This window comes from Patagioenas fasciata, chromosome Z (genome assembly GCF_037038585.1).
Source record: "Patagioenas fasciata isolate bPatFas1 chromosome Z, bPatFas1.hap1, whole genome shotgun sequence".
Lineage (NCBI taxonomy): Eukaryota > Metazoa > Chordata > Aves > Columbiformes > Columbidae > Patagioenas > Patagioenas fasciata.
The window spans coordinates 83211965-83233484 of record NC_092560.1 but is presented as its reverse complement, the minus strand read 5'-3'; the positions used below and the strand labels follow the sequence as shown (position 1 = coordinate 83233484).

The following is a 21520-nucleotide window of genomic DNA, read 5'->3' as shown; positions in this document are numbered from 1 at the left end:
TGGAAAGGCTGGTTTGGGTCAGTTGTCCTCTCCTGGGCAGTGGCCAACCCCAGGTGCTGCAGGATGGAGTCACTCATCCCAATTCCTCTCATCCCCGTCTCTGTTTTACCTCCTGATACCCACCTCAAAGACTTTTCCTTGGAGATTTTGGGGTGTGCATAACATCCAACCCTCTGCCCTCCTACTGGACCGGGTGTCCACATCTCTCCGAAGGGATGTGGTCCCCACCACCACCTGCCACAGCGTCACCTCCCGTTTGTGCATCCATTTTGAGCATCCCACCTCTGTTTTGCCACTGACTGTCCCCTTCTTCCCACCCTCTGAAGTGATGACCCCAACCAGATGCTTGGCTGCCGTCATCTCCGCTTTGCTCCGATGGCTTGGCCTCTCCTGTTTGTGTAGTTATCAGCAACGGTGTTCTATTTGCTTCCAGATAAGAAAACGCTGAGTATCGGGGCTGGGATTGAACCTTGTGAAATCCCCCTGGAAACAGTCACATTCCCCCCGACAGCTATTTGTTGCCATCAGCTCCAAAATCCCTGCACACGTGCTTTGTTCTTACAATACGGCGCTCATTTTTTAATCAGCGCATTATGCCGTAGCAAATCAACCGCCATCCAAAAGCCCGTGTATATTATCTCTAGGCAATTATCTTTATTAACCAAAATTGTAATCTCCTCCAAGAACAAAATCAGCTTTTGTTTGACGTGACGTGTTTGCTGCAGAACGTCTCTGGTGAGCATTAACTGTATTCCCGTCCTTTAATTCCTCTTCTGGTTGATTCTCAGGAGGGTTCCTATTATTTTACCCGTGATTGATGGCGGACAAGCCAACCTGTTCATCAGCCCCTTTTGCAGATCGGCGCGGCATTTTCATGCTTCCAGCGGTCTGGATCTTCCCCGGCATTCCAAGATTTATTAAAAATTAACATCAGCGGGCCGGCGAGCTTCTCAGCCAGCTGTTGGAAGGCTCTTGGGAGCGAGTTATCCAAGCCTGCTGATTTAAAATTGTTTATCGCTAGTAGATGCTGTTTAACAACCTCCTTGGTTACTAATGGAGTGGAAAGCACTTCATCCTCCGAGCGCGATCCGAGCGCCTTGTCCTGCTTCTTTCCCAACGCGGAGCAGAAATATTGATTGAATGCTTCTTGCCTTTTCTGCATCATTACTTCTTCTCCCCATCTGAGGTTGCTCTGCTGATTTATACTGAGGCATTAGGATATTTCCAGGAGTATTTGCGGTCCCTTTCCATATGGAGCCGAACATCTTGTTGGCTTTGCGGCCGTGCACAGAGCAGAGGCCTCCACCGTGCTGTCCCCAGTGCTGGCGGGTTGACACAGTTCAGGACCCCGGAAGGTGCCTGAGGAGCAGAAATTCCTCTGCATCTCTTTGCATTTATTAAGGAGGGATTATTTAATTGCTCTGCTGTTGCCCATCTGTGTTGCTGAGCCACTGGGCCACCTCCAAGAGCTCTAAAGCCATCAGACGCCTCCCAGCCCTCCCACAAAGGATGAGATTTGACCCCAAAACCTTCAGATTTTTTAAAGTCGTTACATCCTATGTCTTAATATTTATTTCTTTGTGTGTCAACACGCCAATTTTAGGTTACTTACCCATGGATGGACAAGCCCTCATCTCTCTTTAGCCGTTTGTGACTGCTTGCGAGACAGCAACGTAGAAGAGATGTAGAAGATGTAGCTGCTATTTTTTCCTCCCACCTTTGCCCTTTTCCTTTTCTCCATCTCCCCAGCTCCCTCCTGCCCATGGTTTCTTAAATAATAACCCACGTTCATCAAATCCTCTTCATTTGCTGTTTCTCTCGCACCTTCTGCGAGATGAGGATGGGTTTCCCACACACCATTTTTTCCCACTATGAGTCCAATCTCATGCTCTTGGAAGGACAATCCAGTTGCACTTGGTGGGCTTGACGTAGGAAATCAGGGGATCATGGTTGGGTTCAGTGTTTGTTTGGGTTTTTCTTTTGCCTGTATTTTGCATTATTCTTGGTTGAACAGAGTAAAGTGGAGTCTGGTGGTGAGGTCTGGGGGTGTGGAGGGTGGACATGGATAGCAGGCACGTTTTGTTGCCCCACGTTTTTAATACTGAGACTAATAAAGTGCTCAAAACACTTGCCAAGGGTCAGGGTAAGGCTCCTCTGATCTGAAATCTTTCAACCAAGGTTGCCTCTGCTTCTAAGTGCTGGAGGGCAGGCAGAAATTACTGGGTGAAGTATTTTGTTTTGTATGAAGCTGGAGGGCATAATACACAATCATAACGACCCTGTTACTTGAAAATACCGCCATGAAATAACTTTGTTTTTTATCCTCGATTTCCTATCAAGTATGGTTTGAAATCTGTGCATAGAGTTAGTACGGATGCTAAAATCTTGAATAACTGAGTGAAAATCAGGTGAAATAGCCAAAGGAATCACAGAATCCCAGAATGTCAGGGTTTGGAAGGGACCTGGAAAGCTCATCCAGTGCAATCCCCCATGGAGCAGGAACACCCAGCTGAGGTTCCACAGGAAGGTGTCCAGGCGGGTTTGAATGTCTGCACAGAAGGAGACTCCACAGCCTCCCTGGGCAGCCTGGGCCAGGCTCTGACACCCTCACCAGGAACAAGTTTCTTCTCAAATTGAAGTGGAACCTCCTGTGTTCCAGTTTGTACCCATTACCCCTTGTCCTATCATTGGTTGTCACCCAGAAGAGCCTGGCTCCATCCTCCTGACACTCACCCTTTCCATATTGATCCCCATGAATGAGTCACCCCTCAGTCTCTTCTCCAGTGCCCCAGCTCCCTCAGCCTTTCCTCATAAGGAAAAATGTTCTACGGTAAAGTTTGGGACAACAAGGGATGAGGATGCTCGGGTGGTGAAGATGCGAGACATGAAGGAAAATACTCTTGAACCCAGTAAAGGGAGTTTGATCGGTTGTGTTCGATATCGCGTGGAGCTCAGGTCCTCCCTCCCGAGCGCAGCCTGAAAGCAGAGGAAATAAAAAGCTTGGCTTTTACTAAGCAAAAGAATGACCTGCAATGTCATTTTTATATGTGTTTTTTTTTCCTGCGGGAAGAACGGCTGAATTCAGTGTTTTCCTTTCTCGCTGCAACGCTTCGCTGTTCGGCTGGGCAGGCCAGCCAGCAGATAATGAATCTGCCGAAATGTGGTTATTGATATAGCCGAGATCATTATACCTCAGGGTCTTGTGAGCTTTCCCATCTAAAGGGGCATTTTTCTGAAGGTTGCGGTCGTGACATAAACAGCCTCATTTCATATGAAATCTCAGCCGGCGAAGTCCTCAACCTGGGAGTATTTTTAAAATACGTTATCAGGAAGGTAAATCAGGTCAACCGCATTTATTTTTTTCAGCTAGGAGAAGTAAAATGTTTCATTTGCCTCTCGCTATTAATGCGATATTCTGCAAGGAGCTGCAGCCTGATCCACAGCTTTGGAAAGCAAATGAGGTCTTTTCTCTGTTTTCCACCCACATCAGGGACCTTCTGCTCAATTTCTTATTCCTGGGTAACTTTCTGGATTGTGGAAATGAAAACGAGTGGTCTGGGCAGAGGGTTATCAGCACCCAGAGGCTGGCACGCTGGCTGTGATGGACAATTTGAGCCAGGGGAGGTTTAGATTGGATATTCGGAAAATATTACTCCCAGAAAGAGCTGTGGGGCATTGGAACAGGCTGCCCAGGGCAGTGCTGGAGTCACCATCCCTGGAGGGGTTGGAAATGCATTTAGATGATGTTCTTAGGGACATGGTTTAGTGCTAGAGTTAGGGTATGGTTGGACTTCCAGCCAAAACAGTTCTAATTCACTTCTTCGTCCTTATCGCAGTCATAGGTGGGATAGCACGAGCAGACCCAGCAAGGAGTCGTGGCTCATTTTCTGTGGTTGCAAAGAAAAGTAACCTGTGGAGAAATTATGAGGAACACGTTTCAAAAGCTGCATGTAGCAGTTGTGCTGGGGCTGTGAATTGTGCAAGGAGCTTAGAAGTGATTGCGGTGGAAACCAGGCCCCAATCTGCGGCCATCACTAGGGTCTGGGTCTTTGTGGATGTTCTCCACCACCTCCCTTTCATCCTCCAGCAGATTTTATTTATAGAATTACAGAATCATTTTGCTTGGAAGACGCCTTTAAGATCATCGAGTCCAACTACAACCTAACTCCAGCACTAAACCATGTCCCTAAGAACATTGTCTGTATGTCTGTTAAACATCTCCAAGGATGGTGACTCAACAGCTTCCCTGGGCAGCCTGTCACTTATGTTTTTTACCACCCATCTCATGTTTGTTCTGGGGTGATAGGAAGGTTTTTTGGCGTTGGGGTTGCTGACGAGTGTAAGGTCGATTTTCAGAAGCCCCAAGTGGTCTGGACCTCCCTGGAGGTCTTCATCTCACCCAACTTCAGCTGCTATGGGGTGGGAGAGGTACCTCCAGTAAAACTCTGTGCCAACCCATTGAGCTCTGCAAAGTGGTTCTTCCATCCACATCTTGCCTTTAATTATTAAAATCCATTTGTGCTTAGGCTTCAACCTGCAATCATTTTTTAGTAGCCCTCGCCCAGTCCCAGCCCTGCAAAAACACAATCACACTTGAAAATCTTTTCTGATTAAGAGGAAGGAAGGACTGAAGTGTTAGTCTTGGTTCCTATCTTCTCTCTACAACTGCCTGAAAGGAGGTTGGAGTGACAGCGGGTTGGTCTCGTCTGCCAAGGAACAAGTGACGGGACACAAAGAAACGGCCTCAAGTTGAGGTTGGACCTGGGGAACAATTTCTTCCCCAAAGGGCTGTGGGGCATTGGAACAGGCTGCCCAGGGCAGTGCTGGAGTCACCATCCCTGGAGGGGTTGGACAGACACAGAAATGAGGTTCTCAGGGACACGGGGCAGTGCCAGGGGTGGGGTAGCAGTTGGACTTGATGATCTTGAGGGTCTTGTCCAACCAAGATGATTCTATGGTTCTACGGTTCTATGACTCGTTACCTGCTGGTAACCTCCTCCTTACCATTGTAGAATTCTAATCTGTTGCCCTTGGAGATGATCTTTCCCACCACGCAAGAGATTGCCCAGGCAGCAGCTCTGCCCGACTTCTTCTTTCATTAGACGGAGAATAAGACCCAGTGGGGAAAAGGTAAATGTTTCCCAAGCAAAATACAGGTTTAATTCAAAGTTTGTAGAGAAGTTTGGTCGCATTCTTGCTAACGTGGGATCATTCTCGTTCCCTTGTGTCACCGTGAAGTTGCAGGGGAGCAAGAAGAACTGGGAGCTGTGGGTTACAGACTGGGAGCTGTGGATTAAGGGGTGGGAGCTGTGGATTGAGGGGTGGGAGCTGTGGATTAAGACTATGTTTTCATTTCTCAATGAAATCTCCAGGTAGCAGAAATGACCCGATTTCCACTGAAGTTCACAGAGTTCCACCAACCAGGTTAGGCAAAGTACTGGAGATCCTTTAGGATCGATCTGGATTATGAACCATTATGGTTTCGAATGTGAAATCACTGGGACTCCAGCTGGATTTTTTTAGCAAAACGCTTAATGAACATTGGTTTTCACTGGTGTGCTTCAGAGCTTTTATTTTCTTTTCATCTGGGAAAATTATAAGAGCAGCTTTGCATGTACAATTAAGCTGGACCAGTGAATCTGCCCAGTACCTGGTAATTCATAATTCATCCTTCCTCCTGACCTGGTGGTCACCAGCAATAAGGTGTTAGAAATGAAGGTTGTGGGCTCACATCTCTCCCTTCCACTTACTCTGTCAGCTTTAAAATAAAGCCAACATTTGGAAGCACTTAGGCAAGGCTTAACTTTAATACCTGAGGAGCGGTGTTGAAGTTAACAGGGGGATACACCATGTGTGGGATAAACACGTTGGAGGAAACCTCGTCAGGCTTTTCCAAATTTCCCATTTGCACGCAGTTTCTGTGAGATTTGGCGGGGGGGATATGGTTCTGGGGTTTATTTCTTACCAAAATGAAGCAGGAAAAAAGTCCTTTTTTTCTTTTTTGTCAACAGTTTTTGGTAGCAAAACAGGGATGTTTGAGGAAGGAGATAATTTTGCTTTGAAAGATGTGGCTGGTGCAGCAAATCTTGTTGCAGGAATTATCTTCCTCTGGCTCTCAGAGACCTGGGTTCACTGAAGCTGATTATAGGACTTTAGCAAAAATTTAAAACCAGCCCAAAAAACTCAGGTTCGAAAAGAAAAAAATTGCAAAAATCCACAAAACATGTTTTATTTTTAACAACAGCAGACAAAAAACAAACCTGTAGAAAACAAAACTGTGTCAAAATTTTATTTTGGCCCATGAAAATCTTTAAATTCGATGATCATTTATTTTTCTGATTGAATGAGCATCTTTCAAGTACTCTTTCTTCTGAAAAGCTTTCAATTCAATATACTTGTAATTAGAGCTTTCCTGACATGGGATAAGCAATCATTACAAGCCTTTCTGTTATTTTTTTCACTAGGTGTTTTCTGTTGTGATTGTGAACCGAGATGGGCTCTGGCACAACCCTTTCTTCTTTTTTCTTCTGCTATTCTTATTTCACACCCTGTCAGACGTAGTTGAGCGTCTCTTCTTTGCAGTCTGGGAGACCCATTCATCGCTCAGTTAATGATGATGAAAAAAACAAGAACCAATTTCACATGGGAAACGGTGAATAATTTCCAGGGGACCTGCTGATCTGCAGTGGTTTTGGACTCAAAATCATCGCTGAGATCACAGAATCCCAGAATGTCAGGGGTTGAAGGGACCTGGAAAGCTCATCCAGTGCAATCCCCCCATGGAGCAGGAACACCCAGCTGAGGTTCCACAGGAAGGTGTCCAGGCGGGTTTGAATGTCTGCAGAGAAGGAGACTCCACAACCTCCCTGGGCAGCCTGGGCCAGGCTCTGACACCCTCACCAGGAACAAGTTTCTTCTCAAATTGAAGTGGAACCTCCTGTGTTCCAGTTTGAATCCATTACCCCTTGTCCTGTCACTGGTTGTCACCCAGAAGAGCCTGGCTCCATCCTCTGACACTCACCCTTTCCATATTGATCCCCATGAATGAGTCCCCCCTCAGTCTCCTCTTCTCCAAGCTCAAGAGCCCCAGCTCCTTCAGCCTTTTGTTTGTCACTGCCTCCGCACCTACGTGTTCTTCTGTTTGAAAATGTTGGGTTTGGCTAGCAAGAATTTGGGGACATTTTTAATCATAGAATCATTTTGCTCAGAAGAGGCTCTCAGGATCATTGAGTCCAACCATTAACCCACCCCTGGCACTGCCCCATGTCCCTGAGAACCTCATCTCTGTGTCTGTCCAACCCCTCCAGGGATGGTGACCCCAGTACTGCCCTGGGCAGCCTGTTCCAATGCCCCACAGCCCTTTGGGGAAGAAATTGTTCCCCACATCCAACCTCAACCTCCCCTGGCGCAACTTGAGGCCGTTTCTTTGTGTCCCTGTCTCCCCTCAGCTCCTGTTCTCCAGCTGAACCCCCCAGGTCCCTCAGCCGCTCCCATCACACTTGTGCTCCAGCCCCTTCCCCAGCTCCGTTCTTTGGACACGCTCCAGCACCTCAGTGGTGCTGGAGACTTTCCATAAAACCATCTTTGAAGGAGCAACATGAACAATGCTCTTCAGTATCATGGGACGGACATAATTGTTCCTTCAACGGATCAGCTTTGATGGGGGCAACCCATTTAGATTGGGATAAAAAAACCCAACAACAACAAAAAAGGGCACTTTTTGTGGGAAACAAAGAGTCGCTTGATTTTGTGCTTGTCGGGGTGGGCGGTTGGATGGGTGCTTCCATCCCACAGCTCTGGGACTACCAGGAAAAGTGGGTGGCAACTGGTGTTGCTCTCCGCGCCGGCTCGGCAGTCGCTGGATGCGGCCCAAGTTTTCCTTTCCCCTTATCTGGGGCCAGACACATTGTTCGCACCAACTCCATGTACTGATTTACCCAGACACTCCTTAGAAACCCAGTAGTCAGAAGAGCTGCAGATAGCGGTTTGGGTGTGGGGATGGAAGCAGCAGATTTTTTTTCCCTACAGACCAAAAAAGCGTGTAATAGAAGTTTGAAAAGTAACCGTGTTCTGAGCACAGAGCTCCTCCAAACCGTGTCTGGGAGTGCCAGGTTGCCCCGAGCTATCTTACACTTGATTTTGCCTCGTGCTTCAGAAAGGTTTCTCTTGTATAAACAATTTTGGTTGTGTTTTGGGGTTTCTTTAATGTGCTTCTTTAAAGGGAAACCAGCAGAAGGGCATGTTAGGTGGAACTCCGTGTCCAGCTGCTCTCATCGGATTTATTGTATTAACAAAAGAAAACATCCATATTTCCTCATTGTCATAACACCTGTGCCAGAAAGGAACTAGTATTTTATTTAATGTGGTGTTTGACTTGATGCTCAGAGATGTGGCTGCTTAATTTGGGGGAGAATCTCAAGAATGAGCTGATCCCTGGGACACCCAAGGAGAAGAGGAAGAAACCTGTGGTTTATCACTCAATACAGTGGCCAAGCCTTTGGCGTTGCGCGCATGCTGGCAAGCCGGGCTTAGCCAGGCTAGGCGGGTCGTGGAGGTGGAGGTGACACGCTTTGCTGAGCCGGGCTGACTCCTCTGCTGGGGACGTCCCCATGGACGGGGACCACAGGAGGTGGGTGTGACATGGGGTCCTTGGCCGTGTGGGCGCAGCTGAGGTGACCAGGAGGTGGCTTCCAAATCTGGGTGCTGGGTGGGGGGCGCTTTGAAGCCCCACGTTGGGCACTTGGGAAGGGTTTTAAAGTCACTTGTTCCATGGATTGGACACCCAATTTGGGGTCTTGTCACCTGGATAACACAGTGACGGGGGACTCGGGTGAGCAGACCCCACTGTTGTAGATGCTTTGACTTCATCTTCTTGGGTCATTCATGTGCAAAACCTGATTTTTTTTAGTTAAATTATACCCGGTTCTTTTCCAAAAGAGGTTTGCACCACCCCCCCAGGTTTACCTTGTCCCAGTTGTATATGATTTGCAGGGGAAGTGGAGCAAATCAGGAGTAAAGTCACCTGTGGGGTCACCTCGGTGGGTGCAAAACCAGCAGATCGATGGTCAGGGGTCAGCGGTTACACCAGGGAAAGGCTTAAAGCAAAAAAGATGCGATAAATCTGCTTGAACAAAACACGAGATTTAAAACAAAAAGAAAGTTCTTCTTTCCAAAGAACTTTGTGTGCCTGTTTAAAAAAGAAACACAAAAAGATCCCGGTTAAATCGGTCCGTGTCCTGCGTGTTTTTTAGACCTTAATAATACAGGTGGACGAGGAGGGCTCTGTGCCAAATACTTTTGGTTTAGAGGGAGTGGTGGGAGTGAATTCTCCCAACCGCTCCTAGAAAGGCTTAACTTTCTGCACACAAATCAATGACAAATCTCGGCTGCAGCCGCCGCCGCTGCCGGATTCCCCAGGCGGGCAAGGGCAGGACGAGGGTCGGCACCTGGAGCGGGAAGGTGGGTCGGATGCTCTGCTTTCCACTTCCAAAATACGCAGGTTTTTTTAATTGCTTTTCCCCCATTCAAGGCTTTTATTGAGGGGAGGGGAAGGCGTTGAATTCCGTGCTCGGAGGCTGATCGTGTTCGTGCTAAAAATCTTGGGTGCGTCGCCGCGATTTTGTACCAATCTGTCTCCATTTATATGCGTTTTTAATTGCCGGTTGAACTCGAACCTGTGATTCTGATTTCCCTGCTTGGTATCTTGTGTCTTTACCAACCCCGGAGATTTTGGCTGTGTATCAACACCTGTACGAAACAACCTCTCAATTTGCTGAGTTGTTTTCTTTTTAATTGTAAATCCAGCTTAGTTATTTGTTTGTTTTAGATAGGAAATATCAGTGTGAAAAAACATCTGTTAACATCTCCTGCTGGGTATGCAGAAGGGCTCGGAAGAGGGAGATGATTAATATTTATAATATAACTTAATATAATTTACTGCAATATTATGTTGTGTTATATTATGCTATATATTTAAAACACTTATTTCTTAATATTTGTTTTAAAGCCGTTTTTCTTTCAGTTCTTTGCAGAAAACTTGCTGAAAAAAAACGCAACAAGCTTCCTTCTCTTAAATAGTTAAAATGTCTCAGTAGATTTGATGCTGGCAGGGAAATTGTGATTAAAGACAGGCTGGGAAGTGTGGTCGGGATGAGGCTGCTGCTCAGTGCGGGGTTAAGCCCAGCTCAAGCTGACCTGCTCCGTGCTGCAAGCGGGGATTACAGGAGGTGCTTTATTTGGAGACCCCCTACCTGGCGTTTGGGTTTAAATCTCAGTCTATCTCAGGCAATTTTTGCTTCTTTACAAGCAAGCGGGACGCAGCAGGACGGTATGGTATACGCAGTTAAGCTTTAATATTTTTAACAGCTCCTTCTTGAGATTAAACGCTATTTCAGCAGCGCAAACCCCCTCCCCATCTCCCGTGACCCTGTGTAGGTAATTCCCAGAGCCGCGCTGCTGATAGAAAAAACAACAGCCGGGGTTTTGCTTAAGGTTGGGCTGAATGAAAACAGGAGGGGAGGAATGTGCTGGGCAGAGGAGGAACCGGCGCTCGGCCATCCCGGCGTTGCTTTCCGGAGCGCATCGGGCGGATGGAAACACTTGGCGCCGTCGCGCGGGGGGGGGACCCGCAACTCGTTCCGTCCTCGAAAAGGGGATGTGGCGGCCACCTTCACCCAGGTGCAATATTTGAGGGAAAGAGAGCGAGTGGGATTCTTTTTCCCCACCTTGGGTGGAGGTTTCTGCTCCCGGGAGGGTTTGGAGGTTGGGAGCAGCCAAGGCAACTGAGGTCTATCTGGTCTGAGGACCAAGCCTGAAGTTCGCAGAGCAGGTCTATCTGAGCACTGGTCGCAGGGAGCAGATACCGTGGGCACAAACCAGCCCTCGATGCCTTCAGCATCTCCAGCACCCCACACCAGCGGACAAACCTTTTGCCGGCTTCTCGGTGTCTATCTTGGTGTATCCACCCCAGGACAGCCCAGCAAATAACTCCTGGAAAGGGAGATAAGATGCTCTGCCATCTTTCCTTGGTCTTCTAAAGCTTTCATCACCCCCACCACCGCAAAAAAAAGGACATTTCAAACCTGTGCTCCAGAGCAGGCGGGATTTAAAACCCATTTTACGCTTCTGCTTGCCGGTGTTTACTTGAAGTGCCAGGAGTCAAAGCCGGCGTGTTTGAGCACTGAGCAAGCGTAAGCCATCCCAAGCTGGGATTTTCCAGCGAGCCCGGGGCTGTCCGGCACCTCACTCCCTTATCCTCCTTTGAAATTCCTCCTCTAATTAATAAATAAGTGGCAAGTTTCACTGACATGATTTCGGCGCTATTGCTCTTAATTAAATAGCAAGCAATTATAATTGTTTCCAAAACACCGAAGTCTTCCCTCCCCGGTTCGTAGTCCTGCTCTCATTGCCATTAAGCATCGCCGGCAGAATGGTTTTGTAAATATGGAAGGAATTAGAAAAGGTGGAGGGTCTCAGACGGCATTGAAACGGGGGGTTATGGAGTGTGTGTGTATGATCTGAGCACAGGGGACAGCAATGGGAGAGCTGAGCCCTGCCCTCCCAGCAGAACGGGGATGCAGCATCACGCCAGGTCCCATTGCACAAATGCCTATGTTTATGTATAAATATAATATATATTATAAATTAATATAGTATTTACATTTATATTTTTAAAAATACATATTACACTATTAAATTGGTCTGTAATGAGTGGATGGGGCAGCCTGGAAGGGCGCGGGTCAGTGAAGGAGCTGCCCGGTTTATTTTCCTTTGGCTGAGAGCTTTAGGGATGAATAGAGGGAGGGGATCCGGGACTGGGATGCTTCTGCCAGGAATGATTTGGAGGCCTCTGTATATTAGTCAGACCTTTATTTTATTCCTTACTGGAAGCTTGAGAGGAGCCACATGCCCGATGGCAACATTGCTCACAGGTCTGCAGAATTTTCAACTATCTCTCGTGTGAGCAGCTTGCCTTAGTTGTGGATTTATTTCTCACTGCTGTTGGGTTGCTGTGTTCCTTGTCCCTCAAAAAGATGTCCTTGCCCCAAAGGAGTGGTTGCGTGATGGTCATGAGTGCTTTTTTGGGTGGGGAGGAAGGATGGCACATCCCAGCCGGTGGTTTTGCAAGGGGCTGGATGTGCTTGGCAGCTGCAGAAGAGGAGGAGATGATGTCTTGCACCATGAGAGGTCTCTACCATCTCCATAGAATCATAGAGTCATTTTTAATCATTTCTGTTGGAAAAGACCCTTAAGATCATCAAGTCCAACCATAACCTAACCCTAGCACTACCCCATGTCCCTGGGAACCTCATCTGTGTGTCTGTCCAACCCCTCCAGGGATGGTGACTCCAGCACTGCCCTGGGCAGCCTGTTCCAATGCCCCACAGCCCTTTGGGGAAGAAATTGTTCCCCACATCCAACCTCAACCTCCCCTGGCGCAACTTGAGGCCGTTTCTTTGTGTCCCTGTCTCCCCTCAGCTCCTGTTCTCCAGCTGAACCCCCCAGGTCCCTCAGCCGCTCCCATCACACTTGTGCTCCAGCCCCTTCCCCAGCTCCATTCCCTTTTCTCAACGCTACATGTGGGTCCAGGTGGGCATGTTGATGGTGGGACCATCAAATTGCTTTCTTCTCCCAGGGTTCGGGGAGAGGTGGCCATCCCCAACCCTGCCCTACCCTGTGGGAACCAGTTTGGGAAGTGCTTGTGGATGAGCCAGCCCAGGAGGAGGTAGGAGACCACTTTGGATTGAGATCCTGGCACGGCTGGGAGGAGGCAGGGTGGAGGGATGGAGACCAGCCAGCTTCCTAACTATGCAAACAACCCACACCCTTGTTCGGTGTTTATCCCCACCGAGCCTGTCACCATGGTATCTGGGCACCTTTTGCCAAGGTGAGTTGAAGCTGATGGAGCAGATTCTCTTGCCAAACCCCAGGCTCTCTAGGCATGTGTCTGGGAGGTCTCCTACATCAGCCAGATCTTCCAGAGTTGCTGCTGTTGATTAATCCAAATCATTTTGTTGCTGCCTTTGGTCCCCCTGCTGCTGCCTGCCCCATCCATGGCCACCTTCTGTCTTCAGTGATCTCCTCAAAGCGGGATCATCCTCACCTCCACCTTGGGGTGTCTGTACAGCGTGTCCACCACAGTGCCAGATGGGCATCTGGAGAGCCGGCTTCACAACCCCCTGTGCTGGGACTGCTGCCTTGACGCAAACTTTGGGCTCTTCTCCCTAACATGGCTGTGGCTCTGGGATGCTGGGGAGCAATTTGGAGGCTGGTGGTGCCTCCAGGAACACATGGCGTCTGAGCACATCATTGAGTGACTAACCAGTGATGGTAGAATCATAGAATCATTGTGGTTGGAAGAGACCCTCAAGATCATTGAGTCCAATCATTGATCCACCATGTTCTGCTCACTGTTCATGTTCTTCTCACTCTTTGTGTTCTCATCACTGTTCATCTTCTCCTCACTGTTCATGTTCTCATCACTGTTCATCTTCTCCTCACTGTTCATGTTCTCATCACTGTTCTTGTTCTCTGTTACTGTTCTCCCGTGTTTTGGAGCAAATTGTTCCATCTGCTACCACCAAAATGGAGGTGAGATGGCTTGATGGCCTCTCAAGAGGAAACTGGAGGAGAGGCGAGGCTGAAAAAAGAAAACAGCAAAGAGGAAAGAAAAGCAAAGAAGCATATTCTTTCTTTAAGGTATTTAGATAAAAAGAAGAAGAATATTTTTATTGTTGATGTTGAACAATTTAGAAATGGGAAATATTCCCCCTTGCCCTATGGGCAAGTTGTTGCCCTGGCTGCTTGCTGGTGGTCCAGACCTTCTGCCCAGCCTTGCAGGGATGCAGACTCCTGGTGCTGCTGCCTTTCTTGCACAGAAATAATCGGTTGGGGGATGAAACTTGAGGCAACCTCAGATGCATTTGGCGACTTCTCGTTTCCCAGCGGCTGCCCAGTGATTGCGTTACAGCCACTTTTATAGTCTGCACTGAGAGACTGAATGGCAGCTGGAAGGAGACCTGAAGGTCCACCTCAGTCAGGATTGATACCTCCATGCCATGGCGAGACACTGGAAATACTAAAAGAGGACAGATTGTGAAAGAAATGGGTCAGATTTGCTTTCCTTTATCATCAGGTCCCTGTGCCATGAGCAGATATTGTTCCCTTGTCTTTAGGGAGGTGGTGGATGAGACAACCTTCTCCATGGGCTGGTCCTCATCTGGGTGAGAATGGTAGTGGTTGGACTGGGTAAGCTTTGAAGGTCCCTTCCAACCCAAACTATTCTATAGTTCAAGGTGCTAGGTGGCTTTGGGAGCTGCAAGGGAACATGAGAACATCTGAGCATCGCAGGGTGGAGAAAAAGGTTGTGATTTACATCCAGGCCCAAGCTTGGTTCACTTCTGGCTAGTCCTGCACTCTTAGCCCTTTCTGAAAGAGATTAGCTCCTCTGTGCCCTAATTTCCCTGCATGTAAAGTAAGACCTTCCATGGGTCTTGATCTTTTTTTGAGAAGACTTGGAGATGCTCTGGTTATGGGGTGAAAAAATGACTGACAAGTATTCTACCAAACAAGAATCAGAGATTTTTTCGCTCCTGGCTGCAGAGGAGCAGGCAGATTGCAATATTGCAGCCTTTCTGCCTTGCACACACACTTTCCAAACAGTTTTGTTGCAATTAATTACAGTGTAATTAAAGCAGAACGACCGTGCTAACTAAGGGCAAAAATCTTGTGAAACAAATAGTGTTTGGGCTGATTTTGTAATTGCTCCGGGTTCCCCGGATACAAATTACACTGTCAGGACTCTTGATTTATGGCAGAGCGATACAACACACAAATAACTTGAGGCAAGAGCCGCCTGTGTGGGTTGCAAGTGCAGTGGCCTGTGTCCCATCGGTTCTTCTTGTGGGTGACCCATGAGGTGTGTGGTTCTCCTTGAGTCGTGGGTTCTCCTTGAACTGTTGGTTCTCCTTGAGCTGTTGATTCTCCATGAAGTGTGGGTTCTCCTTGAACTGTTGGTTCTCCTTGAGCTGTTGGTTCTCCTTCAGTTGTTGGTTCTCCATGAAGTGTGGGTTCTCCTTCAGCTGTTGATTCTCTTTGAGCTGTTGGTTCTCCATGAAGTGTGGGTTCTTCTTGAACTGTTGGTTTTCCTTGAGCTGTTGGTTCTCCATGAAGTGTGGGTTCTCCTTGAACTGTTGGTTCTCCTTCAATTGTTGGTTCTCCATGAAGTGTGGGTTCTTCTTGAACTGTTGGTTCTCCTTGAGCTGTTGGTTCTCCATGAAGTGTGGGTTCTCCTTGAACTGTGGGTTCTCCTTGAACTGTTGATTCTCCATGAAGTGTGGGTTCTTCTTGAAGTGTCCCATGTCTAGCAGGACACAGGTGGCACCAACTGTCCCCACTCTGCTCCAACCCCAAGTTTTCTCATGAAGTTTCCTCACCAGGGAGGTAATAGCGGTGTCCTGGGTGCAACCCAGTCCTAGGCAGAGGGACACAGCCGGTGACAAGCCACCAACAGGGACATGGTGGGGTAGATGGGTCTCATCCATCCGTGCTGCTCCAGGCTGTGCGACAACAAGGCTGATGACACAATTTGGCCCTTGGGTCCCAAACTTTTTGTGCTGGTGGAAAGTCCCCATGTGGGTGAGAAGGCAAAGCCCAGCTTTGCTAAGTCTCTGGCACATTTGTGCAGCTTGATCCTTCCCAGGCAATCTCGTGAGGCCACGATAAATCACACCAGGACACGGTGACACAGCTGGGGAAAGTGACCTGCAAAGGGAATACAAAGAGGTTTTGCCCTTATCTGCTTCTCCGAAGCAGAAAAGGCACTTTTTTAATGCTTTGTTTCCTCCACTCTGGTTTCCAGCTGTACTGGAAATACCGCGCTTTGTTTTTGTGCAGGAAGTCCCTTTCCAGATTAGAGAACCAGAGCGGGTGTTTTCTCACCTTTGATTAAAGGAGTGTAGCTGTGACTTTTTAGCAAAGAAATCCTGCCTTTGGAGGTTATTTGAGTTAATGCATTTCAAGGAATGCAAACAAAAAAACCCCCCAAAATATCCAGACACAACTTCATGGAGTTTAAAAATAAATGAGGTATGCTTCTGAAAATTCAGGAGATAAGTGAAAAACAAGGAGATGAGCTAAAAGCATCAGTTCTTACAATCAAACCCCTCTGTGTTCGGCTTTTACCACTGAACTCTGGGGTTTCGGACGTGGGTGTCCCCATGGGGATGTGATGCAGCTTGGTCACACCAAGGGCTCCCTGTGAGATTCAGCACCAAAAACCCTCACTGTGCTTGAATCATAGAACAGTTTGGGGTGAAGGGACCTTCCCAGCTCCCCCAGTGCCCCCCCTGCCATGACAGGGACATCTTCACCAGCTCAGGTTGCTCAGAGCCCCGTCCAGCCTGGCCTGGGATGTCTCCAGGGATGGTTCAGCCACCACCTCTCTGCCCAACCTGGGCCAGGCTCTCACCACCCTCAGGGACAACAATTCCTTCCTCATGTCCAGCCTGAATCTCCCTCCTTTAGTTTAAAACCATCACCCCTTGTCCTATCTCAACAGGCCCTGCTCAAAAGTCTGTCCCCATCTTTCTCACAGGCCCCTTTTAAGTCCGGAAAGGTGCAATAAGGTCTCCCTGGAGCTTCTCTTCTCCAGCTGAACACCCCAACTCTCTCATCCTGTCCTCCCAGCAGAGCTGTTCCAGCCTCGCATCATTCCTGTGGTTTCTCTGTCCCCTCTCCAGCAGGTCCGTGTGTGTCCTGTGCTGTGGGTCACAGGTGGATTCCCATTGTAGCCAGGAACCCGTGGTGGTTCACACCACCATCCCGGCTGCAGCTCAAGTTTGAGCATCTTCCCCCGGTAGGTTTTGGCATTGGGTACGAGTTTTTCCCCCCGACACACCCCATCAACCACTGGGCTCCTGCTCTGAATACTAAATCCTGAGACAGAGAGAAGGAGCCCGAACGCTGATTAATTTGAGCCCGTGCTGCTCTTATCCTGGTTTCAAAGTAATTGTCTCTCTTGTCCACAATTTTCTCTCCTTACATTTCGCTGCATATTTATTAGGTTTTTGTGAGGCTATCTGCAGCCACATTAAACCAATTTACTCCTTGAAATGTCTGACCTTTGATCTGCCAGCCACTGCCTTTCGGAGCCAGAAAAAGAGCCTTTAATAACGTGTCAGATGAAAGGCTTGCTGCCGAGCCTGTCACTTGCACAGCCCAACTCCAGTTAATAAAGTATCGGATGAATCAATTATTGCCTAATAATTGTTACCTATATTTTTGTGCTAAACAAGGAGAGTATTTTTCTCCTCTTTTCCTGGTTGCTTTATCATCTCCTGCTAGAGAAAAGTAATAAGGTGAATGCATGTACACAGCTATAACCAATATTTCTCAAGCAACATCTTCAACCTCTGTAGCTGGTTCTAATCCTAGCAGGCGTGTTGGTTTCTTTTCCTGGCAGAGGTGTTAGACTGTCTGGGTGCATCTCATTTTAGGAGTCTCTGCAGCATCCCTGTGTGTTCTGCCATGTTCTGTGTCTCCTCAACTCCTCCAGCCCTCATCCACAGCAGACATAGGAGAGGTTTAATGGGTTGCAAAGTGCATTGCTGGGGATGTTTCAGCTGCTTTTCAGGCCAAAGCGGTGAGTCAGGGGGTTGCCATGACTCGTACGTCACAACAAGGTTGGAAGCAACCAACTCCAGGACCACGTTCTTGCCCATCACCTCCCAGCACCCTGGGCACTGCCCGTGTCCTTGTGTGTCAGGTTGGATGGTCCTGTGTCATTGCTGGAGGACAGGAATCCCAATCCAGGGGTGATATGTCACCTCTTACCCCATGGAGAGGACAAAGTGGACTTCAGTGGCAAGGCTGGCTTTCCACACCACAAGACTGGGCAGCTCTCATCATGTTCGTGGCTGCATCCAAGCACATTGGCTACCTTTTAGTTTACATTCTTACCATGTATCTGAATGATAGAATCATAGAACAGTTTGGGTTGAAGGGATCTTCCCAACTCATCCACCCCTGCCATGACAGGGACATCTTCACCAGCTCAGGTTGCTCAGAGCCCCGTCCAGCCTGGCCTGGGATGTCTCCAGGGATGGTTCATCCACCACCTCTCTGCCCAACCTGGGCCAGGCTCTCACCACCCTCAGGGACAACAATTCCTTCCTCATGTCCAGCCTGAATCTCCCTCCTTTAGTTTAAAACCATCACCCCTTGTCCTATCACAACAGGCCCTGCTCAAAAGTCTGTCCCCATCTTTCTCACAGGCCCCTTGTAAGCACTGAAGTGACCAACACATTATCTATCTACTGCTCCAGAGCCATCAAGCTTTCAGGGGTTTGCCGAGAATAACAGAGGCAGGTGTGGCCCAGCTGCTGTTGAAATCAGGACATGGTGATGGAGCTGGTGGATGCAGAGTAGCTTCCTTGAGGTCTCTGCAGCCTCTGGGCACAAGATGCCAATGTCCTGAACCCCTACGCATCATCTGTAGCATCTCACACTGGGTCTGAGACCCTTTTTTGTAAGGCTGCTGGCTCTCTGCAACCTGTTTTGGACTCCTTTTGGGGATGATGGAGGACATTATTCAGGTCCTCACGGAAGATGGAGCATCCGTGAGGCGCCAGGGGTACAGGACCCTCTGCTCAACAGCGGGGCTTTGTCCTGTAGCACTTCCAACCTCCCCCCGGGTAGGGACATCAATCCTGCTTCTGCTGAAATCAGCAGCCAAGCCAGGTTTCGCGGGGGGTGAAATGGGCCGGTGAAGTTTAATCACAGCAATTACAGTTTCTGTCACCTGCAAGGTTCTCCGATGCATCATTTGGAAACAGCGTCTTGCCCAGGAGCTCCATTTCACTCCCAGTGACATCTCTCCAGGGCAGGAGCTGGCAGCCGTCCGGAGGGGAGCACCTGGGTACAGATCCATCCTGGAGGTGGCCTTGGCAAAACGCTTCGGTATTTATGCATTATTTATTTTCCCCGACGCTTTTCGTCTCTCACGTAGCTGCTTAACAGCACCAGGCATTCACAAAGTGATGGAGAAGGGCTGTAAAATGCAGGAGGCAACTCAGGTCTCCTCTCTCAGCTTTAGTCTTTCACGGGGTGACTTCTCTCTTGCCAGATGGGAAGGGACGTGCTCCTGACATCCCCAGCCTGCAAAACACCGCGGTGTCGAGTAAAAGCAAAGCCTCGAGTTTCAGGGGAAGGAGAAACCATCTGCATCGCTCTCTCCAGCACATCTGTGCTGATTTGACTCCGCGAGCACTTGGTAGCAAGCCTGGTTGATTCATCTTCAAAAAGGCGGATATTAATTGCCGTTGAAATGGGAAGCATTAAAACCTGGGTGAAGAAGAGGTGGGGAAAAATGGGGAAGTTTGGAAATACCGTGGGCTGGGAATTCTTTCGCTGCTCTTGAGAGTATTAACAACATTCATAGTTAAAATCGGTTCTGTAGGACTCCATCTGCTAGGCCTTGCCTACCATAGGTCGGGAGTGGAGGTGGAAGCGAATGTCACTGGAGGGGTTTCAGACCAAATCTCAGATTTGAGATGAGATTCAGATGGTCCTGAAGACCTTCATAGACCTGCATTTCTTATCTGCATTAAGAAATAAATGTACCAAACCACGTGTTATCCTGTGCGTAATCTGCCTTCCAGCTTCAATACTGGCTCACGCTTCGTGCCTTCCTCTCTGCTTACCCAGTGAAAAAGCCATGACCAGGGACACTTTTTTATCCAGGGCTGTTTCCAAGCTGAGCTTTACAGTGGAACTCAGCCTGGAACAAGAACCTGTGCTAGTCCTGGCCCTGGAAAGCCAAGCAACCGTATTGACCCTAAAGTCCTGTCCTGGAAGACCCTGCAGAGACTTTCACCGTGTCCTCGGGTTTCTCAGAAATCAGCGCTTTGCTTTCACACCTTCCAGCAAGGAGAGCCTGGGAGTCATGGGTTGATTCTCCTTAAAATGATGCTGCCACTTTCACCTTCACCTTTCACGTTTGACACCCTGTGGTGATGATGCTCCACGTTATTCCCCAGCTCCAAATCCATGGATGCTCAGCTTGTGGTCCCCACTGTCCCCTACCAGTGTGGGTGAGGGGAAATTCAAGCCTTTTTGACCTTCGGTTTTCCTCCTTGGGAGATGAAATTAATACTCCCTGCCATACCTTGCAGGGTTGCTGCGGGGTTGAATTAATTAACAGACCTAATCTCACTCGCATGTGGGCAATTGCTGTGTGGCTGAGTCTAATAGTCACCTTTCCAATGGCCACAAGGGACTTTGCGCTGGGATTTGGCTTGGGTGGGGACACCCTGGGGACCTCACCAGGATCTGTCCCTTGGGCGACGAGGGGCTGAGGCTCTTTCAGAGACACCGCAGCTGCCTCCCTGCAGCCCTGCACCCCGTAATTTCCAGGCTCGCAGTGCTGCCTCTGCAAAGGTGGATTTGGTTTCTATTAATAAGGGGATAATAGCACGGGAAACCTGGCTACGGGATGGTCCGTGCCCAATTACTGCGGTCGCTGGGCTACGGCAGCTGCTTCCCTGCAATTATCCCACCGCAGCGCAACCCTCCACGTTTTATTCTTAGTAACAGAGCCCCAGGCAAGGTCAGGGGGGTCTCTGCAGCCCAAAGTCCCCAGCTGGGGGATGCGGGAGCTGAGACAGGGATGGCAGAGCCACCTCGGTGTCACCCATTGCTGGAGGGGTCAGTGGGGGCAGCACTGATGTCCCCAGCCCTGAGGCTGGCGGCAAAGCGGCGCCCTGGTTTTGTTTTGCACATCGGCCTGGTGGGGGGAGGACATAAAATCCCTGATCCAGTCAAGACGTGGTTCAGTGGTGGTCTTGGCGGTGTTATGTTTATTGTTGGGCTTGATGATCTTAAGGGGCATTTCCAAACTAGATGATTCAGGCTGGACATGAGGAAGGAACAGGTATTGAGCAGACTGAAGAAATGATCCGGGGCTGGAACAGCTCTGCTGGGAGGACAGGCTGAGAGAGTTGGGGTGTTCAGCTGGAGAAGAGAAGCTCCGGGGAGACCTTATTGCACCTTTCCGGACTTAAAAGGGGCCTGTGAGAAAGATGGGGACAGACTTTTGAGCAGGGCCTGTTGTGACAGGACAAGGGGTGATGGTTTTAAACTAAAGGAGGGAGATTCAGGCTGGACATGAGGAAGAAATTGTTGTCCCTGAGGGTGGTGAGAGCCTGGCCCAGGTTGGGCAGAGAGGTGGTGGCTGAACCATCCCTGGAGACATCCCAGGCCAGGCTGGACGGGGCTCTGAGCAACCTGAGCTGGTGAAGATGTCCCTGTCATGGCAGGGGTGGCACTGGGGGAGCTGGGAAGGTCCCTTCAACCCAAACCATTCTGTGATTCTATGATTTAAGACTGGACGTGATGCTTGGTCTTACTCCCAGTATAAAATGAGTTGTATGGAAGCTCTGCTGGTTTGCACCCATTGGGAACTGGCCCATCCCCACTAGCAAGCTGGTGTGGGAATCACGGAGGCAGGAGAAGCACTGAGTGG

The 21520-nt window shown here is 48.9% G+C and overlaps 1 protein-coding gene across 7 annotated transcripts in view; it reads left to right on the top strand.

Moving 5' to 3' along the window:
• ZBTB7C (zinc finger and BTB domain containing 7C) overlaps nt 1-21520 on the top strand; it is a 161730-nt gene that overhangs the window by 103816 nt on the left and 36394 nt on the right. Inside the window, exon 1 of one of the 7 annotated variants that reach the window (XM_071802317.1) lies at nt 9166-9459. The exons of the other annotated variants lie outside the window; for them this stretch is intronic. The gene's annotated coding sequence lies outside the window, so the exon portion shown is untranslated. Of the gene's footprint in view, nt 1-9165; nt 9460-21520 lie in introns of those variants that run through there. 7 annotated transcript variants of the gene reach the window in all.